The 27,693-nt window shown below is 34.0% G+C and overlaps 1 long non-coding RNA gene across 3 annotated transcripts in view; it reads right to left on the reverse strand.

Moving 5' to 3' along the window:
* LOC113598756 (uncharacterized) overlaps positions 1 to 27,693 on the reverse strand; it is a 943,191-nt gene that overhangs the window by 123,598 nt on the left and 791,900 nt on the right. For all 3 annotated transcript variants that reach the window (XR_003419461.2, XR_008298453.1, XR_008298454.1), the window contains 2 exons: positions 25,410 to 25,494; positions 12,293 to 12,319 (listed from right to left, as the gene is read on the reverse strand). This is a non-coding gene — a long non-coding RNA (uncharacterized LOC113598756). The remainder of the gene's footprint in view (positions 1 to 12,292; positions 12,320 to 25,409; positions 25,495 to 27,693) is intronic.

Consider the following 27,693-nt stretch of genomic DNA (forward strand, 5'->3'; position numbering starts at 1 on the left):
GAGCCAGCCAGGCACCCCTCCTTATTTTATTTTATTTTTTTATATTTATTTGATCTTTGAGAGAGAGACACAGCTTGAGTTGCAGACGAGCAGAGAGATGAAGACAGAACCTGAAGCAGGCTCCAGGCTCCCAGCTGTGAGCTGTTAGCACTGAGCCCAAAGACAGGGCTCGAACTCACAAGCAGTGAGATCGTGACCTGAGCCGAAGTCAGACACACTTAACCGACTGAGCCGCCCCTCTACATCAGTTTTTAAAAGAAACTCAAGCTGTTATTTGTATAGTTTTAACATAATAGGAACTTGCCAGATTTTGGGCCATTATATAAAATGATGGAAGTATGCCCTTCATTTATTCCAGACTGATAAAAGTCAGTTACCATTTCACAACATATTTCATACCTAGGGCAATGCTGCTCATATTGCATTGCTGCTATAACACATTTGAATGAGTCTACCTTTCGTAGTTGTTGCTTTCCATACATAGGAGCAGGCATATGGCCACCAACCACTGATAGAGCCTTACAGAGATGTAACTTAAAGAAATGCGGAGAGACTGACTCTCAGCATAGCTGAAATAATGTGCTATCATGTACTTCTTAATCTATATTCCAATATAGGTATAGCGATGGAAGAACATGCTCCCAGGATACAGTTTATTGTAGTGCCTGGTGCTCTGATGGTTTCACCAAAAAGACTCTGGCTTTTTTCTGGCTTTTTGCTATTGTATCCCCTCCAGCATTTCTCTTTTCTATCTACTATTCTGGAGCAGAGTTGAGACTCATGTTCCTGTCTTCATTGCCTGTCAGCTTTCCTCCTCTAGCAATTTATATAAGCTGTCTCACTGCTTCTTATCCAAGTGCAGGAAATACTTGAAGAGGAAGACAGCATTAATGGCCAACTGAATCTTCAGCAGAACCTTCCTGAATATATGTTGCCTAAGTTTGCATGTGTTCCTAAGAAAAAATGTGCCAGTCAAAATATTAACCATCATCACATTGAATGCAATTAAGTTTTCATATTTTAAGAAACATCTTCCTAGTCTTCATTATACTGTATGTATAATGCAATATAACAATGCATGTAAATTACTGAGAACTGGACCTAGTATAAAGCAAAAGCTTTGTCAATTATTGTTATTATTCTTATTAGTATCAACCATCTCTTGTTGTTCGACTACATATTTAAGATAAAATCACCCTGCAACTTGATGCGTATCATCTCTTAGTTCTGGCAAGTGTCATAAGGAAATGAAAGTTCTTTTAGAAGAAGAGTGATAATATTTGTAGGTTTTAGTCATGAATGGTTGTTATAATAAAGTGGGGATCAAAATTATATACGTTTTAGGTAGTATTAGCTTCTTTAATTCTTAAGATAAACTTTTAAATTCTTTCCTCTGTATATAAAAAGACAAAGTAAGTTTTCAAAGCACCCAAACTTGTTTCTAAATTGTATATATGGACTACATGATAAAGATTTACAAAACACTGTAGAAGAAATGCAAACTATAATGTGATGGGTTTTTATCTTAGAGTAAGGGTTTGGTTCTGGTTTTGATTTTTTTCTTAATTTATAGTGTGATTCAGAGACTTGCCAATATTTTTTTTCTTTTTGTAATAGTCAGCCTTCTTGGTGACAAATGGCCCTGACTAACAAAGCATTTGTCAGCATCAGCAATGGGTACGTTAAAGTCCTCTTTTACACTAATGTAGCACAAGAGACACCATATAATTAGGACTGCTTGTTAGCCTAATCGGTGTGCACAAATAGACTTTTCTTTATTGAAACATCTTTGGTGAGACCTTTAAATGACCCTTAAACTTAATACACATCTAATTTATTGTGAGATTTCTCAAAAATAACTGAAGTGATTTCAAGATATTCCCGATCAAAATTCTTTCTGGATAAGAGTATCAATTATATCTGGAATTATCCATGGCCAGATGTGGCCCACTATTGTACATAGGGGCTCAGAAAGACTCAGAATTTTGGAGTCACCCTTTTCCGGGAGACTGACATCACTTAAGTATACACAGATCATTGCTCCTTAACCACAGGCTATTGCTACAATATGAAGCTATGAGAGTTTTGAAAGGGAGTTGTGGGAAAGTATGATAAATAAAGAAACAAAATTTCCCACATCCTGCTGAGAATCTGACAAATGGAATCAATGATTTTCAAGGTCTCTGCAGGCCCTGAAAGTCTGTAATTGTGCTTCTGAATTCCTGGACTTTTGGAATTCTTGGAAGTTTTCCATGTCACAAAATGGCGCTTTAATATGCTTTTAAAAGAGGACTCGTTAATGATCGGTGATAAAAACATGGAAAATTGTCTTTAGTATAGGTAACTTCCCCAAAGGGTAAAAAAAAATTCAAAGGAAAATTTGCTCATCAATTCAAACATATACACTGCATTTGGGGCAAAAAAATTCCCCTTTAAACAAAGATGAAAATATAATTGAGATTATTTCCTCATAATACTTTTTAATTATTTTTGACCAATGGCGATATTTGAATAGTATGCTATATTTTTCCTTCACTTGTCGCAAAATTAAATTCAAGTTTCAGTCCACTTTTTATCATATTCATTTCCCATTTGTAAGAGTTAAGAGCTGCTATATCAAGCAGTTTTCATAATGAGGATGTCCTTAAAATATGAATTATATTCATCTGTCATGGAATAAACATTAATTTTTTAATTGGTATCTACTCATTATATCTCTTATAGGATCACTCTGTTGTGTGGATTATATCTGTCAAATTTTCTATAATTTTTGAATATTTAACAATACATAGTGTAAAGACAGTGAGAGTGGTTTTTGTGGCCAACATATTAACTGTTCATTTAATAATGACAATAACTTAAAATCTTGATTTGCTTTATAATTTACGAGTCACTTTTATATTTGTAATATCACTTTAAAAATTTGTTACCTTAAGGAATGGATTTTTTTCTCAAATTAATAAGATTCTTATGTCAAGAAAACTGCCAATTTTCTGAGTCCAATTCAGGATTTTTTTCCAAATGCATTAAATTATTTAGAACAAGTCAATTTTAAATTAAATAGAAAACTCTGCAGAATGAATCACAGGTTCTCTCCTTCTATACATATTAAACTTTTGCCCTTTTTGAAGACTACTTCCATCATTAAAAATATGTCTTATGTGGAATCTCTTTCGGTATCAGGGCAGGAGAAGATTTTTATAAAACTTTTTACCACATTAATGATGTTTGTAAAAAAAAAAAAAGAGAAAAGAAAAATGAACCTGGTCACTACTAGCTTAAGATTCTTGTTTTCAGTTTAGCATAATGCACACAGATCAAAAAGAAAATCATAATAAATTAGCTTTAGAAGTATACTCTGCAAGAATTCTTAGTTCAAGTGTTAGTGGATTATGTCTATTCTGTAACATTTAACAACAAAAACATGGTGCAGTATTTTGTTGATTATGCCAAAGCAAGGGTTTTGAGAAATCACTGGCTTTTTCATATCTTTAAAGCTTGCCCTATTCGCGGGAAGGGGAAAACAAGAAAGGAAACATTTGCAAAAAAGCCACTTTGGTAATATCTGAGACAACACCATTCTTATTTCCCTGGGATTTTATTTCATTTTTGTAGGCTTAACATCTCACTGCATGAACAAAGAAAATATCATGTGAAAAGGGCTTCAGGCTAGCTACTTCCAAAAGGATTCAACCTTCCAAGTGCTATCAATATCATCCATACACCCACACAGTTAGCACTTTTGAATACATTTACTGAAAACCATTAATAAAGCAACAATCTTAGTCTGGTTCTTAACCATGTGTCACAGTGAAATAAGTTCATGTAAATCTGTGAACTGCACGACAATGATCAAATTAACAGTCATTTCAAGAAAAAATGCCCCTCAGGCTGAAAAATAATTAGTAGTCTCTCACTATCTTTTCCTCCTAATAAAAATCACGATATTATTGTTGACTGTGCTAATAAAACACCTCCCGTGACCCTGATGCAGCTTGATGTAAAATGTAAGGACTGTTCTATTGTGCAGTCTCACACATGTTTTATTAAACATTTCCATTTGGCTCTTCATCTGGGAACACAAGGGCCCATAGAAGCTGAAGAACTTTTGTCACAGTGTAATGTGACTCTCACTTGTTTATTGCTGCACTTAATAAAACACCCACTTTGAAATTCATTACCTTTGAAATTTAACTTTTAACTGCATAAACTGAATATTCAGAGTTTTGGGTATGAGCAGGAATAAGAGCAAGGGGACAGAAAAAACAAACAGGGGAAATCCATTTAGTGCATAAAGCAGCCCCAGGTTCGCACATACATTGCCATAAACATCAAGTCTGGGATTTTGATTTTTAGAAAAACACTGTATTGAGGAAGTCATAATGGTCACAGGTTGCTCAGCATATTTTCCTTTTCGTTATTTATATCCACTCCACAACTACTTCTTGAATGCTTCCATACAAAAGAGCACTGCAGGGTTACGAAAAAGATATATAAGTCCTGTCCTCAAGGAGCTTATAAAAAATATGACAAATTGGATTTTGGTGCAGAACTGGATGATGAGCTAATGTTGGTTATTGATGCTTCAAAAATACAAACTGAGGGTGAAATGTCAATTATCTTTAAAAAACAAAACAAGATAGAGAAACATGACAAAGTCAGTGAATTAGTGAATCAGAACATTGGACAGCACCTGTATGTTGCTATCACAAATCAGGAGAAACCTGGTTTCAGAAATGAACACAATTCAACAAAGGTTTTTGAACATGGCAACGAGAGCATGATATCGTCATTTCCCTCGAGTAGTTTGGAGTCCGGTGAAAGAAAATTCATGACCATAACTAATTATAATACAAACCAGGATATGGAAAGTTGTTCCAGTGACCATTTACTCTATAGCAGAATGTTTTTATTAGACTTTTATAAATTCTTAGAACTATACCTTTGAAGTAATGAATAATACATATGTTCCATGGAAAAAGCTGGGCATCTCAGGCACACATAATTTTAAGGTAATTTCTAATTTTTAAATACTATTAGAACACACATATAGGTTGACAACAGATACTGAGCAATTAGAAAGAGAGAACAAATATTGAGCTTACAGGAAATATTACAAGAGTATATGAGAAAAAAATTTGCAAAAACAAAGGAAGTTTTGTTTAGCTTAATTTCTATTATGGAAGGGCCATCTCAGCACTCCTCTAAACTCCCTTTTCTCAAAGTGTGCTCCACGGAATACTCTGTTAAAAAATGTTCTGAAGGTCCAGTAAGTTTGGAAATACTTGGTTATGCCAGGTTAAATATCTTTAAGGACTTTGATGTGATCGCATGGATCGTGAATCTCTAAGACAGAATGTTCCTTTCATAGAACATCTTAGGGACTATAATTCAGTAGAACAAGTCTTGGGCCTGCTGTAGATGACAACAAGAGCAAACTCGCAGGCCCCATTCCTGCAACGTGGGGTCTACAGGTCTGGATTTTTAACACACTCTCCAGGTGATTTCAGGGTAACTTCCTGGCATCATACCTTGGACTAATATTTGAGAGTTTCTGATGCTAAAGCTAAAACTTTGTATTTATTTATTTTTTAAATGTTTATTTCTTTATTCTTTGAGAGAGTGAGAACATGAGCAGGGGAGGGGCAGAGAGAGAGGGATGGAGAGAACCTTAAGTAGGCTCCGCACTGACAGCATGAGCCTGATGCATGGCTTGATCCCATGAACTGTGAGATTATGACCTGAGCCAAAATCAAGAGTCTGACAGTTAAATGACCGAGCCACCCAGGTACCTCTAAAGCTTCGCATTTAGGTATTACAAGTGAAGTAAGGTTCACAAATACTAGTTTCAGTATGATGGTAGATGTTAAAACACTGTTTCAGAAAGCTTCTCGATGGGCAGAAAAAAAGAAATGCTTCCCGAAACTGTCTTCTGTTGAAAGAGGAAAAATTTTCCATTACTTGAGTTCTGCTCTCCTTGGCATCGTAACAGTGTTGACACTTGGGAGAGAATAAGGAAGGAATTCCTGAATGTAACCTAGTGTTCAAGAGATCTGGCTGGTTATGTTTAGCACAATTATCATCTCCCCTGCTCATTGTTGCTTGCAGCATAGGCTTTTAAAATCCATTCATTTATTTTTACAAAGCAAAATCACCTTCTATCTCTCTTCTTTTCCTGGGCTGTAAGTAGCCAAGTGCTCATTAAAGTGAAGCAAGAGGAAGGGAGGTATATCATTGCCTTAGATATTACAAGCTGCTTGATGTCCAAATATTAACCATGCCACCCTGCGTCACTTCTACTTTATAAGATACACAAGCTGTTTTGATAAACTGTTTCTGCTCTTTGAGCCTTGCAACTTAAGGTCCATCAGGGAGCAAGCCCACAAAGGTGATAAAGAAAAGCAGATGGAACTGTCAAAGAAGGCCAAAGGCAAGAAGCAAAAGAAAAAAATGTGTATTTTCTGGAAAAGTCAAGTCCATAAATTAAATTGTTTTTATCTACTGCTCTCCCAAAAGATGTGATTTTTGTGACCAACGTTGTCCACAGCATGTAAGATGGTACTGGCACTGATCTTTCTAAAAGAGCGAGAGTTAACGCCACTACCATTAGGACGATCCTATCAAAGAATTGTGGGGGAAATAAGTGTAATTGTCTTAACAGTTAGAGTCTTCCATTCTTCTTCTCACATTCTATATTTACAAACACTGATAAAATTATAACCTCTGTTCAGGTAATTTTTGCCCTTAGGAATCAATGTAATTTAGAGTTAAGGATAAATCAGTTACAGCACAAAATCTGGTATCTTACCTCATTTCTTAAAATGATTTTATTTATTTATTTATTTTTATATTTTTTAATATGAAATTTATTGTCAAATTGGTTTCCATACAACATCTTAAAATGATTTATAATGGCTTTTTAAAGACACACATTTTTAACCTGCTCCTTTATTTATAAAAATTATTTTTGTGATGCACATTTCTAAATCAATATGCATCAGGGGACTGAACCTTTTGTTTTTAAACATTCTACAGTGTATATAGGAAACAAAAATTCTGGCTCATGGTAGCCCTGTGATGGATGGATGAATGAACAAAGCCAAGTGATACACATAAATACAATTTCTCCTTCAATTATTCAAGTTCTAGCTGTGAATATGATCTTGATTTGCCACTATGATGTACATGTTTATGCTTAAATGTTTAAATTATGTTTAAATTATGCTCAGATGTAGTTTTCCTGTTGTAGTTAGTCTGTCTATATGGCAAATCATTCCCGGTCTTAGTGCCTTGAAGCAACACTTTAGTTTCATTTCTCATATTTTTGTAAATGAATTGAACACAGAAAAATCTGGGTAACTTTTCAATTGGGCTTTCTCATGGGTTTGTAAACAAATGGTGGCTGGCGCTGGTGTAATATGAAGGTCTGATTGGGCTAAACATCCAACATGGTGGTCAGTTCATGCTGGATGTCACTTGTGAGCTCAGCTAGAGCTGTTGACCAGGGCATCCACATGTGGCCTTTCCATGTAGCTCTCTCATGTAGCCTCTTATAGGTTCTGAGAGGAAGCATCATAAGTGCAGTATACCAAGCAATGCAGGGGAAACTGCAAAGCTTCTTATGACCTACTTTGAAAATCCCAGGATCTCTCTTTGTACCATTCTATAGAAAAAGACAAGTCACTAAGCCCAGGCAAGAAGAGGGGAACTAAATTCCATCTTTTGTTGTGAGAAGCAGTGTACACATACAGAGAGGGAAGAAATTGATGGTATTTAGCTTGAACTATCACAGCTTTTTAGGGGTTCTACTCTCTTCAAAGATGCACACATGTCTCAAAGTTAAAGTGAAAAATTTCAGTGAAAGCACTTTTGCCTTTTGATATAAAGAGGCCCAAAACCATTTCACTGTCTCTGGGTTTATCTGCACTTGAGGCAGAAGAAGAATAGTAACAAAACTCACGAATGGAACTTCTACCATTTCAACTGAATGTAAGTATTGCCAATAATTTTATGCCCTGCCATCGATGTGGCAAGTATGGCAAATATTTAATAAACTCTGAAACACCAAGAAAAATAGTTACCTTTGCTTTACCTAGAGTAACAGACTGCTGAACAAAGTGGATGAGGAATCAGATTTCTTATTTCATTTACATCTCCATGGAGCAAATATTAATAATCCTAGTTTGCAAATGAGGCTCAAAAGGTTAAGTGATTTTTTTTTTGCTTTAAATTGCACAATTAATGAGTAGTAAAACTGAGATTCCAGCCTACAGACTGCGCTTTTTTCACTACACACGCTGCTTCCACGAGAAGTGAATAAACACTGTGTAAACCTGTGGAAGAATTGGAGGTAAAAGAATGGAAGGAAGGCAAGAATTAGATGCAGTAGGAGCTGGGGATCACCGCACTGAGAAACTTTTGTTTTCTGCTTAGTTGTTCCAACAAATATTTTCTACAACCCTATATCGCAGTGATGGTCTTAAAGCAACAACAGTCTGGGAAAAATTAAAAAAGAAAACAAAGGCTTAGATGTGGGGAGCGGAGGGGGAGAGAATAATGCTGTGGGGGTCATGGAAGCAGCAGCCGGGATGAGGCGCAGAGTGGCTGGAGATGGTGTGTGGGAAATACACTGACAAGGGAAGAACAATGAGATACATGGAGAGATGGGAGAGGTGACCCCTTCTCTCCCTCAGTGCTCTCACCCCTGCTGCTGAATAGCCTTTTGGGCCTGTATAGAGCTTGAGGAAGACTGTGAAAGAAAAGAGAAGAACATCCATGCTGCCGGTTGCATGGCACTCTGATTTTTTTCTCTTTCCACTGTTTGAAAACAAAACAAAACGAGACAGCATGCCCATAGCAAAATGAATTAATTTAAAATTTCAGCAACAGCAAAGAAATATAAGGCAGCAAATGAAACACACTACTTCCCAATTATACAGTATTTTGTTTCTGTTCCAGAATTATGTTTGTAGCTCAATCTTAAAAACAGAGGGAAAATAGTATGAGTCGCAGCTACTTTATTTGATTCATTCTATTTCTCTAAACAGTATATAATTATTTTAAAATAGAGTTAATTTTTTTCCTTAAGAAATCACTTTGACAAAATTACAAAAAAGAAAGGAATATAATGAAAGTGTTAAAAATCACTTATTATGCTATTATTCTTTACAACTGATTTATATATGTTAGTAGTTGAGAGTCTAATTGAGGCAAAATATTGTTTGGAAAGCTTAAAATCTCAGCAAAACCTGCCTCCTAAAAAATCAGGCCAAATAGGCACTTTTCTGTTACATATTTTTGAATAGATTCATATCTTTTAGGGGTTAAGTGGTCTCAAATTATTTTTGATAACACTGATGTACATTTCAATCCATGAGAGAAAATTGCATAGTTGAAAGGATACCAAATTTAATGCCATTCTTTTTCTAATTCTTATCTACGCATTCATCTATATCCATCCCAGCTATTGTGAATAATAACCGCTTACTATTTTATGATCCATGTTTTTTGCTGCAAAGTGCACAAAAGTAATTAAGCCAAATTGAAACAATTATAGAAATACACTATTCAATAACCAAGTTGCCAAAAAAGTTTTACTGTACCCTAAGGAGGCAAAAAAAAAAAAAAAATTGCCTAGACAGCAGTAATATCATTCCACATGTTACATTTATTCCTGCACGCCAGCCAAGCTCAAATTAATTGTACTGACGAAACTTTTCTTCTTGGAGAAAATTAAAGATATGCTGTTGTCAACACTCGAGCACAACCTTGGCGACACTTAAACGCAGGGAAGGGTGTGACATCCTGGCCCGGCTGCCTCGCGCTAATTAATCACTCTGGTATTTAGGGCCATTCAAGCAGACACATTAATGGGGAATAATTAGTGTATCTTTGTTCCAGCTCAGCTTTGCACACCAGACACTCTTGGGGAGAGAGGGGAGTTTGCAGAGCGTGAGCCATTAGCACGTGCATAGTTTCACTTCTGTTCAGCAAGTTCTTCTGAGATTGAGAGAGAGGCCAAATTAGCAGACGTGTGACTGGGGTTAGGACACCCTTCTGGAAAGAAAGACCTCTGTTTGGGTCTCAGCTTTCAGAAGCAAGTTGTTAATCCGGATACCGAATCTCATGAAATACAATTAAACCTCAGGGGAAAAAAATAATAATTTCAGGAACCCAAACCATGTCTTTTCCAAAGTATAGTGAACATACCTATTTTTCTTTATATTACTTACGTGTATTTATATATCCCATAGATAAACTCAACTGGCAGAAATTTCACATTTTTCCTTATTACTGTTGCTTTTGTGCATTTTTATTTAAAATGGATTTTTATCAACAAATAGTATTTATAAATTTTGTAATTAAATAGTGTAGACCATTTAACCTCTCTGCAGTTAGTAAGAACTCTCTGCAGATACTCCCTATGGCCATAAAACTTAATTTGTTTCTTCTGATAGGAATCAGAGTAGAAAATTCAGACAAAGTCTCCATATACAGTGTGACCACCACAGTACTGATTAAATTTTGTATCATTTTATACTGCTGACTAGCTTCACTGTGTACTTTGACTCAGTTAAGGCACCATTTCTTACCGCATATACTTAAAAACTAAAACTTAAATGTTGACATTTACTAGATTGAGAAACTTTCATGATTTTGTCTCACTACAAATAAATCAGAGAGAAAACCAACTGATTCATCAGAGCTCAGATTCTCCTGGATTAAACACCAGCTTTACTTTAATACATAGCTTTCTTCCCTCGCCAGACAAAAACATCCGATTTTTCCACAAATAATACTTTGAACACCAGATTTTATTCTGATGCTAAACTATTTCTGAGCTTTTTACGAGTAACAGTTTGCTATATAAAGAACTAATCTAAACACACTGCAAATAATTGTGTGAATATATGTATATACATTCACATAATCACACTTATTTTAATACCATGTGTGTGACTGATCCTTAAATACTTTTTTTCATTTTTCTGCAATTTTTGTAAGAGAGGACTTTGATTATCTAAGTATGTTTGCTGTGTTCGATGACTACTTTCTACATTTCATTATACCTAGCGCTCTCCAGCTTTGTCCCTTAACAGTCAAGGCAGGAGTGATTGCTGTAGCAGCACAGAGAACATTCCTGCAAATTCCACACCCACTGTAGGAAGGTGCAGACCCCTGATCCCCTCATTTTCAGAGGGCAAGGGAACCACGTGGAAGGGCAGGCCTGAGAGGGTGAGGAGCTGATGCAAAGGGAGACCACACAATGAGAAGACAGACCACACTCTGGACCCGGCTATCAATCCTTTAGTAAGGAAATTCCACCACTGAAATACAAAAATGAAATGAGCGTGGGGCATCTGTGAGTGGGTTTAGTCCTATTAGCAGCACATCATATAATATAGTATAAAGGAGGAATTTCCTCAGCTGGGATATATCATAATTTGGGATACTGTTTTACCACATCCACCTTCTAGGCTTTATAAAACCAGGATATTGTTAGGCATAATGCTCTTGAATTTGTGCTGGTGGAGAGGGAGGGGGGGAAAAAGCCAATCACAAAACCACACATTCTTGCAATTTCTTAGAGGCAAGAAATGAATCTCTCTTCAGTCTCCTCCGAGATACTAAATTACTGCCTACGATAAGCCCAGATGCCATTAGAAAGGCTTCCATCCTGGGAGTGGGTCCTCCTAGATCTTTGAAGGTGCCTAATCCTCATTAAAGGCAAACCCTGGGCGTAGGAGGGGCTGCGCCTGCATCAAGGCACCTGGCGATGACTAAAAGCGCTGGCCCCATGCGCGGCTGCCGCTGAGCAGCAGAATGTAATTTAGTCGCACCAGCGGGAGCAGGGGTCAATGATTTTATATTAATGGGGATCACGACAGTTCTAAGCTGTGGCGTGCTTTGAAATAAGTGTTGTACAAGGCGGCAAAGAGAGCTCGGCTGAGGAAATGAGCTGTGTCACTGTCTCCTCATGCCTTGCAGCAAACACTGGGATGTTTTTAGTTGCTACAGACTCCGTACCATCATAATATTTTATAAACAACAATTACCTATTTCACTTTGAAAAACTCAAACTCTGAAAGTAAGGCTGCTAAAGATCCTCATCTTTCGAATTCCTTTCGAATCTTTGGATTCCTTTCGAATCCAAATAGGGTCCACGTGTGTGGCCAGGGAATGCGCCATGGATGGGGTGCTCAGAGCTGAGAACTAACTTATATGAGTAAGTTTATGTGTACTACGGGTAGTTGTTGTGCTATTATTAAAGGACGATGTTTCGTTACCATACCTTGACAGGCTATCAAAGTGTCCACACCTAAAACAAAAGAAATGGAGAAGGAGTTAGAGACGATGGTTTTAAACTGTGGTCAGTACTGGATCTTTGTCTGCAGCTGAAAATACTATTATCAGAACTTATCCAAAATTTCTCTAAAATATAAAATTATTCTCAAACATCTTTTCAGGAATACCAGGTTTAAACTTCACATTAAATTTTCAGCAGATCACTATTAATCTTTTTCCAATTAATAACTGGCTCTGAGGGCAAGGAATTATTTCTGTCAGCATCTCTGAGAGCACGGAAAAGAAGCAAAATAAGAATTTTTCTAGACCTCAGGGATGGTCTAGGCGTGCATTGTATATAGAAAATAATACAGGTATAACGAGGAAGGAAGTTTAGATTTTCCACATTTTCAAAATTTCTTTTGAAGTAAACAGGTCAGAAATACCTGAGACAAGAGGGGTAAACATATCAGCTCTTCCATATGAGACTGATTAGGGAGAACTCTTTCATTAAGTGGATACCAGCTACCGAAGAGTTATAAAAACATTCAGCTGTGAGAAAGTTGGATATCATGATCAGAAAAAAATAGTCTATTCTTATAAATTTCCACTCATTAAAACAATTAATTTTCAGTATTTCTCTCATGCACAAGAAGAGTCCTGGCTGGTTTTTGGGGTAAGTGAACCACTATTGGAAAACAAAGTGGTACCATAGGACATTGAATTACACATCATCTGAAAAACACTTTCTATAAAACACAATCCAGGTTCAGCTAGCTTATTAGAGATATACTTTCCAAACATGATCTGTGAAACAATAGTGCCATGACAGATGTTTTGTGCAAAAGCTCTCATACATTCAGATAAATATATAAAGATTCTACAGTCAGATATGTTTAAGAAACACTGCATTGTATAAGAGTTCTTTTTTTTTTTTCATATTCCTGGAGAACATCAGCATATTAAAGGCTCTGAGAAGTCCTGAAATAAAGATTCTCTTTAGTTTCCTTCAGATCTTTATCTATCCAACTAATTTTATTATTACATCCCTCCACCCCCCTGCCCTGAACCTATTAACATCCCCTTCTCTGAAACATACTTTGGGACATGCTGTATTAGAGTTCACTGAGCTCGTGAATATGAATTTTTATTAAGTGGAGCTAGTAGATGTTATCTCAGCCCCAAGTTTATTCCCTTGAACATAGGAACTGGTTAATGTAAGATCTGGGTTGTTAATTATCAGTTAATTAAAATCTCAGACTTTCAGAAAGTGCAATAATCTACATGGTATTTATAAATTAATATGCAAAATAATCGGAGGAATATTCTTATTCCCAGGAACAAAAGGGCAGAAAACACTAGGATGTTTCTCTCTATAAATGTGAAGAATGAGAGTAACCAAAGATTGGGTTTTGATGTGGAGACCTAACTAATTCATCATACTTCAAAATAATCTGGAATATGGAATGATTTGGATATTCCAAGACTGGAGGAGACACATACAGTTTTGTTGGGATAATCCAACCCAGAACTGGGCTAGGTGAATGGGGCACTCATGCACAAAATATAGGGGACAACACAAAACTCAGTAACCAAGATATATAATATTTTAATCAATATTTAAAAATAAAATTTGTACAAATAAATCAAAAACAAAATATCAGCATTTTAAACAAAGACAGGATTAGTGTTACAGATGGCTCAATACAGCACTGGGAATAAGAAAATACCAGGAGACAAACGGCAGGAAGAGACACTTAATTGGGAGTCCAAATTAGTTCTGATACTTTCTGCTAGTAAATAGCCATATACTTTAGAATAACATATTAATATACCATGTCTCTGTTTATTCCTCTAAGGAGAGAACAGAATTTCTTAAACTGTTCTGAGAACAATTTGTTCAATGAGATGTTAATAGGTGTTCAGCAAAAAACAAAGACGGGAAGTAATTTTGATATCAACCATGTTTGAGAAAAGCTGTATTGAATTTGGTCAGATTTCTTTGCTACAGAACTTCCCAGAATTTTTAACATTCTAATATATTTTGTGATGGTCTTATTAGAAAATAGAGTACACAACAAATAGAACATTTATTATCATCTTGCACAGATTATGCAAAATGTTAAAACAATTGATCAAAGTTCCATGGCGCCTGGGTGGCTCAGTTGGTTAAGCGTCCAACTTTGGCTCAGGTCATGATTTCGGGGTCTGTGAGTTCGAGCCCTGTATTGGGCTCTGTGCTGACAGCTCAGAACCTGGAGCCTGTTTCAGATTCTGTGTCTCCCCCTCTCTCTGCCCCTCCCCTGCTCACACTATGTCTCTCTCTCTCAAAAATAAACATTAAAATAAAAAAGAATTAGAAAAAATGATCTAAGTTCCCTCTTCCCTGGAAAACTTTAAAATTCTAGGGATTTTTTAGAGGTTATGTGTATACAGGAAATAGGAATTTAATTCAAATTAAAACTGTATTGAAAAAATACTTTTAACTGTGTTTACAGAAATCTATGTTTCTACAAACATTTATAGCATAACAAAGTGACTTCATATTCAAGTTCCCTAAAACAGAGGACCTACATGTCTTCAACAGCCAAAAATAAATGTTATGGTAGATTAGGACTGAAGTTCTAGTACTGGAACCTTACAAAAGACATGTGAAGAATGGAAAGTGAACATTGTAGAAAAAATGACCACCATAAGTAGATGAGAGTAGGTGGGAAATGTTATTTTATGGGAACACATATTTTTTATCAATTTTTTTATGTTTTTACTTTATTTTTGAGAGAGAGACAGAGTGCAAGTGGAGGAGGGGCAGAGAGAGAGGGAGACAGGATCTGAGGCAGGCTCCAGGCTCCGAGCTGTCCGCACAGAGCCTGACGTGGGACTTGAACTCACGGCTTCAAGATCATGACCTGAGCCGAAGTCAGACACCCAACTGACTGAGCCACCCAGGCACCCCATGGGAACACATATTTTTAAAGATGCTTCAGTATATGAAATTTAAGAATCAGTGTTAAAAAGGACTGTCAGTCATAAAGCCCCACATACACATGCACAAATAAATAAACAGACACAAACATGTAAATTATATGTATTTGAACAAATGGGTATTAAAGCTTGAAAGCACCCCATGGGAACACATATTTTTAAAGATGCTTCAGTATATGAAATTTAAGAATCAGTGTTAAAAAGGACTGTCAGTCATAAAGCCCCACATACACATGCACAAATAAATAAACAGACACAAACATGTAAATTATATGTATTTGAACAAATGGGTATTAAAGCTTGAAAGGGGTATTTTTTCACAATTGAATAAGTTTATTCTCTAAAAATAATACGTTTATTTATTTATTTATTTATTTATTTATTCATTTATAAACTTTTCAAGTACAAACCTCGAACATGTGAAAGACATTCTAAGGACAAATATAACAGGATTGCTAAACCCAAGCTGACTAAAAGTGTACTCACAATATAATCTGGCATAAAAATAAATAAAATTCTCTATTATCACAATAGCAACAATAATGTACACATAATAGATTGTGGATGAATCAGCTATTCTAATTCTAGTTCCAAAAGAAAACAATGATTCATTTAAAAGTCGATGTTTTGTCGGGTGTCACATTGGGATACTGCTGATTCCAGCATTAAAATATAAAGCATCCACCAAAAAGGGTATTTTTTAAAACATATAAAAATCCCTATACTCAGAGGTGATAAAATAATGTCACTCAAGAAATTATCAATGGCTTCCAAAATGCTTTTGAAAAAAATGATGAAAAACAGAACTATGGATTTAATAATACATTTAGCCAGGTTTTTTTTTTTTTTTGAGAAGCTTGTTATCAAGTAGACTACTAAATATTGTACAAAGTGCCTCTTCAATCCTGTGTCCAAAACAAATTACTGAATTGGAATTTTCATGAATCTAATAGATATTATTTATCTTTAAACTTTGTGAGAAATGCAGGTGTTTTCTTCTATAACTACATGCCAATATTGTCAACCTATGACTGATATATAACATCTAATGTTTTCAGCTCATTCTCTTAAACCCCATTTTTAACAACCCTCGATTCCAGAGGACCTGGAAGTCAATAATCTATTGACTCAACTAGATTTTTATGGTCTTCATCCTTGTGTCCCCACTCACCTGTTTACACAGCTTACCTTCCTCAGTTAGTTCTATTTACTCCCCCACATACACTTCAAATTCCCTCACTCCTTTTCAATTCATTGTAACAAATAGCAATACAACCAAACTGGTTAAATACAACTCCGTCTCTTCCGGCACGTACATTTGTACTGAGTATGGCTGGAGAAACACACACACAGAATGCTTCCTGAACTCACATTACATTTATAATCACAAACCTCAACTGTGTTCTGGGTGCTCAATGGTACTATAGTTCCATTCACTCTCTCCATCACCTACAATGATGATTTACTCAGATCGCCTCCTCCTAAAATTCTCCAGTTGTTCCTCCCTCATGTTCGCTGTCAGCAACCACCCTGCTTTCTATTTCACTGAGAAAACAGAAACTTATTCAAGAGAATTTCCACAAGCTTATTGAATTTTCTTAATCCTGGCAATCTGCTTTTGACTATATATTCTGCCTTTTCTGCTATTACTGTGGAAAGTCTTGATTTGGTCCATTGTTACCTCTTTGCTGTTGTCACCCGTCCCTTCCTTTCCACTGCCCCCAACCCAGCTCATTATGTTATAACCACATTGGGCTTTCTGTTGCTCCTCCAAAAAACGTAGCATGTTCCCAACTCACGCCTTTGAACTGCTCTTTCATTTGCCTCTAATAGTTTTAGCTTGAATAGTCACATGACTTGTTTTCTTTCCTTCAGGTCTTTAGTCACCTGTCACCTACTCAATGAGCAATTCCCTGAATAACTTTGTCTAAAATTGTACATATGCAGGGGAGCCTGGGTGGCTCAGTCAGTTAGGCGTCTGACTTTGGCTCAGGTCAAGATCTCACCGCTCATGAGTTCGAGCCCCACGCTGTCTCTGTGCTAACAGCTCAGAGCCCAGAGCCTGCTTCAGATTCTGTGTCTCCTTCTCTCTCTGCCCCTCCCCTGCTTGTGCTCTCTCTCTCAAAAGTAAATAAACATTATAAAAAAATTAAAAAAAATAAAATTGTACATACACACACACACACAGACATACTCCCTATATCACTACTCTGGCTTTTCTCCACTGCTTGTATCATTATCTCACATACTACATACCTAAATATTATTTTCTTTGAAATACAATTTACATATTATTTTGTTTATTATATATTTCACTTATTTAGAGTGTAAGCTCCACAAGGGCAGGTGTTTCTTCTTTGGCTCTATTCACTGCTGTGTCCCCCACACCTATAATAGGGCTGGAACATAATAGGTGCCTTGAAACATACTTATTGACTGATGATTTCATTTGAGTGTAAAGCAGTCATCTAATTATAGTAATTAAATAATTCACTCAATATACAATATCCTACAAAGCAGGGTTAGAAACAATATAAGAGAACCTCAATTATTTTACTTTTGTATTGCCTCTCAAGTTTTAGGAAAATATGATCTTTTGCAATACAAAATTTCTATTTTTACATTATCAAACATGCCTATTTATTCTTTTCTGGCAACCGGATTTCCATTTTTGTTTAAGAAGGCTTCTCATAGAAACCCAGGTTGAATATGTAATCTAAACTATATGTGGAGATTCTTTTTCAAACCATTTGGAATTTATTTTGTACATGCTATATTATAGCAGTCCAATTTATTGATTACTTATCCTATCTATATAGACTCCTATTTATTTACTCTCCCATATACAGTTTAAATCATTTTATCTAATTCCCATAATAGTTCTGTTTGGATTCCAAATGCTATTTCATTAAACTTAATAATCAATATTTAAAGAATTGACATTTTTACCATATTAACTCAAGGCTAATAAAAGAGTTGATTCATAATTCTCTAGTTTATGCTCCTCTTATCAGGTTTTGGGTAGATTTCTCTTGCTGCTTATATTTTGTAACAATTTCAATCACAATGGAATTGTATTCCTGGGTATGGATAAAATTCAGATATAAAACAATCTTTTTCTAGTGATTCTTCACCCCAATTTATAAATTATTAAATATTTCACATATATAAAAGAATGCACAACCAGGCTAAAAAAATGAACCTTTCTTTCCAAAAACATTTGAAACTCCCTGTATTCCTTTACATGCATAACTAACCCTTGTCTTCCAACTCAAAGGCATCCACTTTCCCAAATTTTGGATTTATTAATTTTATGGCTCTTCTCATAGCTTTATGATGTTTCTACTTATGGGTAAGATACATTGCTTAATTTGAAATGGATTCAAACATTGCTTAACAGGAATAATACCACATGTATTTTTCTGCAACACGGTATTTTTCAGTGTTTGTCACTCATATTGTTCTGTATATCCGCAATTCTTCAAGTTTTCACTGAAGTATACTATTGCACTATAGTATTGCACTACATTACAATTGCCTTAGGCATTTTATAATCATTCTCTGTGGATAGATATTTAGCATATTTCTAAATTTTTGTCATAAATTATAATGATGATTTTGCTTTTACAAATAATTATTTGATGAATATTATTTTATATGTGCCCTGGTTGACAAATGTATATATCCATGTAACTTCAAAGTCAATCAAATTATAGAACATTACAATTTCCTCAGAAAGTTCTCTCATTATTCTTTTCAGTGACAGTCATTGCTCCGATTTCTATTACCATAAATTAATCATGTATGTTCCTGAACTTCATATAAATTAAATCATACGGGCATGCCTGGGTGGCTCACTTGGCTAAGCGTCCAATTCTTGATCTTGGCTCAGGTCATGGTCTTGCAGTTTGTGGGTTCAAGCCCCATATCCAGCTCTGTGATAGAATGCAGAGCCTGCTTGGAATTCTCTGTCCTCCTCTTTCTCTGCCCCTCCCCTGCTCATGCTCTCTCTCTCTCTCAAAATAAACATTAAAAAAAAAAAAGAAACATATGGTGATGTAACGTTTAAGAAGAAATCATACAAAAAGTATTCTCTTTTATGTCTGGCATTTGTATGCAGCTTCATCTTAGCTAACAATAATAACAACTACAACAATAATAACAATAAAATAATAATAATTTTAAAAGATTTTTGGAAGTTTCAGTAATTTGTTGCTTTTATAGTGCTGAGTAGTAATCCACTCTGTGATTATATCAGAATTTGTTTACAAATTCACATATTATGAGCCATTTGCTGATTTCAGGTTTTAGATATCATGAATAAAGCTTCTACGTATACCCTTGAACAATTACTTTATGACTATGTTTTTAATTCACTTGGGTAAATACATAGGATTGGAATTGTCAGATAACCTTCCTAGGTAGTTCTAACATTTTACAACTCCCGCCCCCAGCAATTTAAGAAAGTACCTATTGCTCTGAAACTTTGCTAACAATTGGCATTATTAATCTTAATTTTTTGATGTTCTAATGACTGTGAAGGAATGTCCCATTGGGCTTTAATTTGCATTTCCCTGATGGAAAACAATTTTTGATAAAATTTTCATATTCTTAGTAGCTTGTACATCCTATTTTGTGAAAGGTTTGCTCAATATTTTTAAAACTTATTTTAAAGGGTAAAAGCCTTTAATTTTAAAGGATTATGGTTTTCTTTAATTTTTAAGTGCATTTTACATATTTGAGATTCATATCTATATTTAACCCAAGTCTATGTGTTGGTTTCTATTTTGTTTGGAGTAAGAACAGTTTTTTTTTGTTTATTTTGAAGTGCAAATATTTTGCACAGTATGCAGTCCATGATGTCATCAGAAATGAAAGTATCTCATATTTTTCAAAGGTAAATCTTTATTTACCTTTCTAAACTATTCAGTAGTCATGCCTAGTTTTCGGAAATTTTGTATTTTCAGGGACACTAATTATCCTTTCTATCATATATTTTCATGAAGCTATACCTGGTGTTATCTCATAATTTTGTACCTATGATATATAAAAGTATATGCATGTTATATATATGTATATATTATGTTATATGAAATAAATATGTAGTTATCTCTTTTACATTTTTTCATCTTTTTTTCTTTTACTCACTTTTATTTTTAATAAATCCTATGAGATATTTCCCATTACAGCTCTTCCTTGACTTACAGTGGGATTGCATTTTGATAAACCCCATCATAAATTGAAAATGCATTTAATGACACCTAATGTACAGACCATCATAGCTTACTAGCCTACATTAAACATGCTCAGAACACTTACATCAGCTTACACTTGGGCAAAATCATCTAACACAAAACCTATTTTATAATAAAGTGTTAAATATCTTATTGAATTTATGGAATACTGTACTGAAAGTGAAAAACAGAATGACTGTATGGGGACAGAATTACTTTAAGTGTATCAGTTATTTACCCTCATGATCATGCGGCTGCCTGGGGGAGCTATGGCTTACTGCTGCTGTCCAGCATCACATATCGTTCACCCTGGAAATTATCCAAATTCAAATTTTGAAGTATGGTTTCAGCTAAATGCCTGTTCCTTTCTCATGGTAAAGTTGAAAAATCCAAAGTTAAATCACTGTAAGTCAAAAATCATCTGTATATTGCAGATGTTAAGTAGTCTTGATTTTAAATTTTACTATTTTCTGTATTCTACTTTCTTAATTTCTATTTTTAACTTTAGGATGGTCTCTTTCTACTTTATTTTGCAGTTTTTTTAATTTGTAAAATAATTTATAATCTTTTTCTTTTTTGTTTATCAAGATGTTCATGCATTTTCCTTTGGTAGGACTTCTGCTATGTCTTTACAATTTTGTCATAAAGTGATTTTTTTTCTTTTTGTATTTTCCACAAAATGAATTGCATTTTTTATATTTTTATTATGTTTATTTATTTGGTAATAATCAATAATGAAACCTGAAAAAAACTTTTTTGTTTTAAAGTTTTCAACGTTTTCTTCTGCCAAGTATGGTCAGATTTTTGCAAATTTTTCAGAGCACCCAAAATAAGTATCTTCCCTTTTCAAGAGACATAAACTCCAATATATAGAGAATACGCAATTTATTTTGTATGACTATTTTTTTCCTCTCTCTCTCCAAACCTGATAGAGGATAATAGAAATATCCGTTTAAAAACAGATTCAGCTATTTTGTGCCTTGTCAAATACAAGATCATGGCATATCACCTTTCTAACTGGAGTGTGTTATCAGAGCTTGGTATCTTTCTCATTTTCAGGCTTTTAACACTGATTGCAATATGTCTGATATGACCACTGACATTTTACCTTCTTTACTTTTGTCTAGTGTTTCTTTCCCCATCCCTCTTTTTTTTTTGTCTTCTAATGAGAAAATTCAGTCTGTTTCTGCTTAGTGTTGTTTTATAAATTTGACTTTGTTGTTTTGATCTTAATTATATATTTCTTAGGTACCAAATTTTATTTTGTTTTCATTTGATCCGTTTTCTTCCCTACTTGTAAATTTGAAAGTAATACCACAAGTTATCATGTAATTGATATTATTCTCCTTTTCTTATTTACATAATCAGGCATATATTTCTCTATCATGATTAGAAAAGAATATGCTAGATATTTTCCCCACTCAGATGCACTCTTATGTACATCAAAATGCTTTACTTTCTTTTATCCAAGACTTAGACCCCACTGCAATAAGATTAGCTCAGAGGAATAAAATCCATTCCTTTCACTCTTCTCTCTTTTTCTGCAGAAAGAAGAGACATTTGGAAAAATTTTACTTCCTTACTTCCTTCCCCAGCTTATTCTCATCTTCAACCATAAATTCTATGTTTTGTTGAGATGGTTACATATTTCAAATTTGATATTGTTATTAAAGTTTCCTTTACAGAATATCTGTCCTTTCTCAAGGATTTTAATATAGTGTTTATATTATACACTCCCATTTATGCATTATATAAAGCAAATGGTAAATTTGGATGAAACAGTGTAAGTTTTACTGATCCCAGTATCTCCCCTCTTCTTTGTATTCCCCTTGTTGAGGTTTCTCTAGTGTTCATTTCATTTAGAGCTTTGAGTTATTCCCACAGAAGCGGTACATGGGTATATTAGTGATATTCTTGTATATCTTGCATATATTCAAGTATCTTTCTCCCACCGTCACAATTATATAATAATTAATATAATAATTAATTATATAATAATTCTATATAATAGAATTCTTTGGTGGGCACATAATTTCACCAGAAATATGCATTTTTCCAAAGTTAGTATTGAAAAACTGAGCACTTTGGAATCAAAAGTCTAAGCTTTTAACATAGCACTATTTTCCTCTTTATATCTTTCTCCTAATACCTTTAATAATCAGTTATAAAATTACGTAAAATAGAATTGCAATGTCAACAAAATAATAAAACACTAATAAATGATTTAAACCAAAACGTGAAATCACCTAAAAAATAATTTAGTTTTATTACTAAACTTTCAGCTTTATATTAGTATATTACATATAGTAATACAAAATATACTATACTGTACAATGTATACTATATAGTAGTATAAATATAATATCACATGATCATGTATTATAAAATATATACTTCATTATTATATTATAGTTTTTATTTTTGTGTTACTGTAATTTTCACAATATTATTTGAATAAAGAGACCTAAATTTCTCTTAGATATAAAATTTTAAGAAGTATCTTTTCTTTGTGCTAAACAAAATCTGAAGGAGAAATTTCCTGAAACTGATATACTATTTAATAGCAAAATGGCAAAATGATCCTAAAGTTCACCTGCGAAATTTACTTGTGAGAATAGATGTATTAATCAGCACTCATACTTCATATAATAATCCAAAATTATTCCATAAGAATAAAGGTGTTTGGTGATAAAATAAGAACTAGAGGAAATTCTATCAGTTTACTTTTCAATTCTCTAGATGGGATTGACTCCAAACATAAATGAAGAAATCATAATAGAAAACTCCAAGGATTTGAGTTTGGTCAAAATTAAGTATGTCAAATATATATAAAAAATGAAAAGGTAAATGATACTTGGGAAATTTATTATAAATATAAAAATACATCTATAATATTAATATATAATAAATTCTTGTTAATAAATAAGAAAAAACCTAATAGCTCAGTAAGCTATTATGATATGAGAAGGATACAAATGCTTAACAAGCATATGAAAAATATTCAACCACATTTGCAGTCAGATTAATGCAAATTAAAACAAGATACTCTCTTCATTCATTATCAACAAAAATTTTTCTACTAATCACTTTTTTTTCAGTATTACTCACAGTAGGGTAAGGGGAAACCAAGAATTAGGCATAGTCTCAAGGTACTACTACACATTTCTATTGAGATAATTCTGCTGGATATAATTATGTTTTATGTTCACAGTTACATTTTTGGGAATTTATTTTGGGGATGTATGTGGTGAAGAAAAAACAAAAATATATGAATGAGAATACTGATTTTAGCATTAGATAAAGCAACAAAACACTGTAAATAACCTCAAACCCCGAGTGTGGGAAGGATTAAATGTATTTTGGTACAGACATTTGTTGAAATATCATAGAGACATTTAAAATATTTTAGATTTTTAATATGATGGGAAATTAATAAAAACTAAAGCTAACTTTAAAAAATGAGAATATATGCTCAGTATTTAGATTTGCACTTTAATAAAAACAGTATTACAGAGAAAAAAGACAATATACTAAATGTTAGCAATGCTTCATACTCAAGGATGTTATTAAAGAGGTTTTCATTTTTCTTTTTAGACATTTTTCCATATTAGAATTTTGCTACAAAAAGCCATTCTTTTATATCAGAAAAATATTTAACATAAAAATTATCAATACAAAGTGATTAGTGGCAAATCATGGAAATAGATCAGCATCTAGAACATAGTAGCTGTTCAAAAAATATTCATTGAATGGATTAGCACTCAATATCACTTCTCTTAAATTTTGTTGTCTTTTCTCTTTCTCAACCTTTTGTTTCCTTATACTTTTTTTCTATACCCTGATCTTAGATTAACTTTTCCACAATCACTCTAACTGCTTTTGTAATATTGCTCATTGTTTGTTATCATTTTTGTAAATGATTTAACTAACAACAGTAATAAATGGATGAATTTTGTATTTTGTGCTGATATTATCAAAGATGAAAATCACGGCCCATTTTTGTGTACATAATTCAATGTTCAGGAAAAAAAAAAAAGTGCCAAAGGGAAAACTGAGGCCAAGGGCCAAGTATAGTCAGAGAATGCATAGGTATTTTGGAAGTTTTGACTCTCTAAGGAAGATGGGATGAACCACTGAAGTAAAATATCCTGGTATCTGAATTCCTAATCTTTACAGAATAAAGTGATGAAAGAAATAGCAATGAAGAGTGATACCACAGGTTGAATGTTTCTCTCTCCCTAAATTTATATGTTGAAACTGGTCTCCAATATGATGATATATGATGCAGACTAAGACCAGTAAGTTTTAATTTTTTAATATGATCAATTAGAAGTATTTTGCTTTGAGCTTGACTTTGATGGAAAGTTAAACTACCAGATTCAAATGGATTATAGAAAGGCATGTAGTTTTGGTCTTTCCCGTTTTTTATTTAAGAATGACAGAACACCAGGGCTGCCTGGGTGGCTCAGTTGGTTAAGTGTCTCGACTCTTGATCTCACCTCAGGTCATGATCTCGTGGTTCACGAGTTCGAACGAATTCCGCATCAGGCTCTGTGCTAACAGCGAGGACCCTGCTTGGGATTCTCTCTCTCCCTTTCTCTGCCCCTCCCCTGCTCATGTTCTTTCTTTTTCTCAAAATAAATAAATAAAACTTAAAAAATTTAAAAAAATTAAAAAAACGAATGGCAGTATACCAGAATTTTCTGGCTTTGGGTACAATAGATTAAATATATCCATAAAAGCAAGACCCCACCTTGCCAAAATACAAGGCAGTTTGGGAAAAATAATCCTTAGAGATGTTTAGAAATTTTCTTAAGTGTCTTCAATAAAATCATAGCTAAAACATGAACATTGAAGTTTACTGCAGACAAAAAATATTTATCAAATGTTTTCGGCCCCACTTACCAAACACAGATAATTGATTTCAGTGCAGATGTGGTTTTTGGCAGTGCCTAAGCTGCAAATTCTTAATTATGTAGGAAAGTTGAGCCTGAAAAGTAAAACAAAGAAACATGTGCAAACTAAATGTCAAATGTAAAAGTAAACTTGTTTTATGGAAAACAATTGGTATTTCTCATTTTATCAAAAAAGAAGCTTACAAACTGATCCATATACTATTTCCTTATAAATATAAACCCCCCATAATCATTGCCTTTGGTTTTTCCCTTAGCTGTTCAAGTCTGAATTTGACAGATGTTGATTAAATGTGTCTATTCCACTTACAAAAAACAGATTCTTTTAACTGCTGGAATATACCAACAGATATTCATAACATTATCATTCCATCACAGTACATAATGATATTTCTTTTAACTATCATTTTCATGTTGATATACTCTTTAACTTTTTTCCCCATTTATACTGGTATTACTTAGGCAATGTAATATGCTATAGTGGTTTTAAACTCAATACTTATTAAATTAATTCCCAGTTGTCTTCATAAATACTCTACAGTATTAGAAGGCTGCATAGTACCTAAGCTATAAAATAATAATAGGAGTATCTAGTGAAATACCTTTTATATTTTGCAAAATTATTTAAGACACTTAATGCCACCTGATGGCATCTTTATAGAAGATTGCTACTTTTAAAAGAATCTAAAAATACAGTAAAAGGCAGGAATATTTTAATTTTGTGTGGCATGCATCAAGTAGAAATATGACTTACAGCTATATTTCAAAGATTTCAAAATATGCCCAATTTTCATCCCTTAATAATACTCCTGAAATAAAAATCTCAAAATATTGTATAAAACCTTACCCTTTATTTAAAGAGGGAAATGTGCTGATGTATGTGTGTATATGTATAAGCAACCTAGAGTGTGAAAGATTGTGAGAGAGAAAAAGTAAAATAGAGCAATGGAAATCTGAAGAAAATAAAGAGAGAAAGAAAGAGAAGTCAAATGAAAAAAAACATTATATCCACTTGTATGTAGGAAAATTAAAGTCAAAGCAGATTAAACAAACACACAAAAAATCATTGCCTAATTCATCTGTACATTTTATTTTATTTTATTTATGCTTCTTGACAGAAGTCAGAATTTATCACTAAATGACCCAGACACTGGCCTAATATAACTTTTCATCCTGTCTTGAAAATTCAACAATCCACAGGTATCTTTAGACTTGAATCCTTTTAGGGCCCAGAAACAACAGGCATTCCTTATGTTGTTGAAAAAGAAAAGATTCACCATGAGTCAAAAAGGAAATGAATGTAGAAAAGAGGGCAAAGAATGTCACACGTACAGCTTGCCACCGTTGTTGGGCCTATTTTCCTTCCATTGGGTCAGTGACCTCAGTGCTCACTACTGTCAAGTAAAATGGTCTGAGCAACACCTGTTTTCGCCAAACCCTTGACCCTTACTCAGCTGGCGGCATTGACAGGACCTCATGAAGTGCATAGTAATGGAATCAAGGAAATGGGCAGCTGCCAAGGGAATTGAGCCATACTTTTTGACTAGCCACTTAAACAGTATCTCTCAACTCATTTATAATGGAGAGAAATGCATTTTAAAACTGAAGATAGTATTGCTTAGCCTAAAAAGCTTTAGATTGAGTTTCAAGATATCACAGCTTTATTTACTGTCACATGTCAGCAAATAACCTTGTAAAATATTTGAGCTTTTCTGCAAAAGCAGTCAGATTTTTTTTTTCATTCCCAAGATTTATTGTGGTAAATATTGCTTCTACTATGTCTATGACAGATATGCATCCCGATTTATTTGGCCTCTACCAGGGATCTTGTTATTTCCCCCACTAAAATAAGAAAGTCCAGTTCTATTGGGGCATCTCCTGCTGTCATTTGTGACCTAGAAAAGGCAACCACAAGGGAACTTTTCAACAGGTTGGATATTTTATGCCTTTATTCTCTTATCTGGGCAAGTGAATTTCTAAATCTGGGCACAGCTGATATACTAAGATAATCCCTTCAGCAACAACCCAAGGATATCTTCAATCTCCTGGTCTAGATCATATTTTTCTTGAATTCCAAGTCTTTCTATTTCTTGGCTTATTTCTTCATCTGTCTTTCTGTTACTCTTGTGAAACTAAGCTTCTTACTCAGGCTACTTTAAAAATTGTCTCTTTATCTTAGGTTTTCAGCAGTTTTCTATGTAGTACTTGTTTTTAGGTGGTTTTGTTTTTGTTTTGTTTTGTTTGTTAACTCTACTTGGAATTTACAAAGCTTGTGG

The sequence above is a fragment of the Acinonyx jubatus genome, chromosome B2 (assembly GCF_027475565.1).
Source record: "Acinonyx jubatus isolate Ajub_Pintada_27869175 chromosome B2, VMU_Ajub_asm_v1.0, whole genome shotgun sequence".
Taxonomy (NCBI): Eukaryota; Metazoa; Chordata; class Mammalia; order Carnivora; family Felidae; genus Acinonyx; species Acinonyx jubatus.